Raw genomic sequence first — 3,626 nt, 5'->3', positions numbered from 1 at the left:
CCTAACCGCTCATCTGCCTGCCTGCCTGATCGCCCCTAACTGCCTCTGCCTGCCTGCCTGCCTGATCGCCCCTAACGACCTCTGCCTGCCTGATCACCCCTAACCACCTCTGCCTGCCTGCCTGATCGCCCCTAACTGCTCCCCTGCTGGCCTGATTGCCCCTAACTGCCTCTGCCTCGCCCTGCAACAGGGACCAGGGCTTCCCTCCCTCTGGCCAGCCACAGGCACCCAGGACCTGTGCTGGCTTCACCTAGGCCAGCAGCTGCCACAGGGGACCATGGGCAGGCAGCTTTGCCCAGGCTGCAGCCGCAGGCACCCGGGACCACAGGGCATGTGGCTTGTCCCTCTCCTGGGCCTCAGGTGCAAGTGCAGCTGCTGGTGCCCAGGACCGCAAGGTGGGCGGCTTGTCCCTCTCCTGGGCCACAGCCTGGCTGGTCCCCATTCCTCTCTCCCCAGTGTTGAGCTTCTGAGCCATTATGGCATGATGGCATGAGGGCATGATGACTATTTGCATATTAGCTCTTTATTATATAGGATTTTAAGTTGTCACAGTCTATCTTCAAGTGGATATTATACCACTTCACATCTTGTATAGAAACTTCACTGTAACAAAATTTCATTTTTCCTGGACAATCTTTGTGCTATTGGTGTCATGTATTTTACTTTCACAGATGTTATAAAACTGACATTACATTATTATTTTTTTAAATAGTTAATTATCTTTAAATATATTTAAGTAATAAGAAACTTATATTTTTTCCTATGAATTTACTGTCTTTGCATTTCTTGGCATAGATCGTTATTTCTATTTGGCAAATTTTTATTTCTGCTTTCAGGACTTCTTTTACTATTTCTTACACTACAAATCGGCTGGTGATAAAAAAATTTCAATCTTCTATATATGAAAAATATTTTTCTATTTTACTATTTTTGAAAATATTTTCATTCAGTCTAGAATTATAAATTGAAATGCACACAGTACTCTTGTGAGTACTTTAATGATGTTGCTCTACTATCTTCTCCCTTACACTGTTTCTGATGAGAAATCTTTTGTAATCCTTATGTTTATTCCATGTATAGTGTGTCTCTTTTCTTCTGACTACTTAAAAGATTTTTCTTTTCATAATTGGTGTTGAGAAATGTGATTTTTATGTGTCTTGATGTAGCTTTATTTATGTCCTGTGCTTGCTATTCATTGAGCTTCTTTGATCTGTGGGTTTATATTTTTCACTATATTTTGCCAAATTTGGAAATTTTTGAATCATTCTTTCTTCAGATTATTATATATATACAAGTTCAGGTCTCTAGAGGGGGCTGGGGAGGAAGAGGAGTGAACCCAACCATAAGGTCAGGACCTCGGCTGGGAATTGAGTGAGGGGATGGCCAGCAGGGCCATCCCTGCAGTGGCCAATTCATGACCAGCTGCCTGAGACTGGCTCGTTCCTGGGCTGGGGGGTTTCATGCATCTGCTCTGTGCTTCCCAGCAGTGCAGTGCCCATTGGGGCTGTGCGTAGCCTATGGGGAAGGCATGGCCTGGGCAGTCGGAACATTGATCCCATGCAGTAACCAGATCTGGGCATTGAGAAAGTGGCCAGTTCTCTGCACCTTGAGTCACCCCACGGTTTTGTCCCCAGAGCAGTCATGGTGCCTTCTTCCATCACAGTCCCCTAAGCTCGCAGTGATGGAGGTGTGCTGTCATAGGTTTGGGTGAATGGAACATGGAAGAACCCTGGGTGATAGCAGGTGCAGGGTACTGGCTGGGGAGGCGGTCATGTGGGTTTGCGTTGCCGGAGTCCATTCATTGTCTTCACTAGCTGAGTTTAGACAGAGATCCCCCCCCCACAAAAGCTAGTAGCCATTGAAAGTCCTAGCAAAGGTCAGGGCTGTGCACCACCCAGTTAATCTAGGAACCACTCAGTTAATTTAGGTAATAATAGTTGAAGCATCCCCACCTTAGTTCCCTTAATTCCTTAGATAGTTATGTAGATCCTTGTTGATTATTGTTAATCAGGTACTCTGCCTACACTTGGAAATCTATTGATGAGTTAATCAGATACTTTTGTCTACTCCTGGAAATTGCTGATCTGTGTGTCATTGAAACTTCCTTACCCTAAGGGCTATTCCAGATCAATAAAAGATTGGAGCAGCCTGAGCATGGGTGGAAGTCCTTTGGGACTTGCCCGCCTGGTTCCCCAATATTGCAAAATTATCTCGTGTCTTTTTCTCTCATTTGCTGTGAGGCTCCTCTTTCAGGTACCGAACCCTACTCCACGCAGAACCTGGAGGGAGTGTTACTCGACATTGCGTGAAGCGCTCACAGTCACAGCCTTGGAAGCCTCTTTCTTAGTTTCTCAGAGAGCTCAGTGGTGAGGAAATGCAGGTCTCGTCCTGCATTGCAGTTTCCGTGGGAAACCTCACCTTTGGGAGTGTCAGAGGGGTTGGCCGGGAGCGCCTACGGCAGAGACACCCTTCTCCAATAACCTCTTTGCAGGCGTACTCGTCGCCAGATGCCCTGGAACTGCTCAGTGGATCCCTGCTATTCCACAGAGTTCTCTGAGCAGCCGTCCATCTTCCATGGGAAGAAAGGTGTGTGCTTGTGCACAGTCACTGCCCGGCCCTGGGTGGGCAGTGGCACCCCGACCTCAGACGTGTTCTCTCACTGGGTTCGCAGAGGTCGGACAATCATTGTCCATAATTCCCTTGTTTAACAAAGAAAGTTAAGTTCCTAGCGAAGCCCATGGTTAGAAACAGAGAGGATTGGGGAGAGGAGGAGGAGCTGAGCTGCCTCTTCCTTGCCCGCTGGAAGGTGCGGAGCCCAAGACATGACCTCCAGCCCACTCACTTGCCCCGGGAATCTGTGTCCAGAGAGACCGTGAAGGCTTGGCTCTGCTCCTGTATCCTGGTGAGTCTGAAAAGCAGGAGGCAGAGCCATGCTCTCACCTGGGCCTTGGTGCAGCAGCCTCCTGGTTCTCGGCAGAGATGGTGGCCCTGGGGTCTGACTGCTCCTCAGTGGTTGGAACTGTGTGTAGAAGCCGCTGGTGCAGGTGTGCCCCTGGGAGGCAGATACAGCGGGCAAACCATCGACCACATTGCCCAGGTGACAATGCCAGTGTCCCGCCCGGCCGCTATGGATGCCTCCATCTTTGTTGTGGAGTGACAGTTAATTTGCATATTCCCTCTTTATTAGATAGGATATTATAACATTACTAGAGGCCCGGTGCACAAAAATTTGTGCACTGGCGGGGCGGGGTGTCCCTCAGCCTCACTTGTGCCCTCTCACAGTCTGGGACCCCTCGGGAGATAATGACATGCTGGCTTAGGCCCGCTTCCGGGTGGCAGAGGGCAGGCCCAATCCCTAGGTGCAGCCCCTGGTCGGGCTCAGAGCAGGGCCAATTGGGGGGTTGGGACGCCGCCCCCTGTCACACTCAAGGCAGGGTCGATGGGGAGGTTGCCGCACCACCCTTTGTCACGCACAGAGCAGGGCTGATCAGGGGGTTGGGGAGCTCCCCCTTATCAGGCACAGAGCAGGGCCGATCAGGGGGTTGAGGCGCCTTCCCCTGTCATGAACAGAGCAGGGCGGATAGGGAGGTTGTGGCCCCACCCCCCTGTCACACACAGAGCTGCAG

This window comes from Myotis brandtii, unplaced genomic scaffold (assembly GCF_000412655.1).
Source record: "Myotis brandtii unplaced genomic scaffold, ASM41265v1 scaffold1119, whole genome shotgun sequence".
Lineage (NCBI taxonomy): Eukaryota > Metazoa > Chordata > Mammalia > Chiroptera > Vespertilionidae > Myotis > Myotis brandtii.
This window is presented reverse-complemented; position numbering follows the sequence as displayed.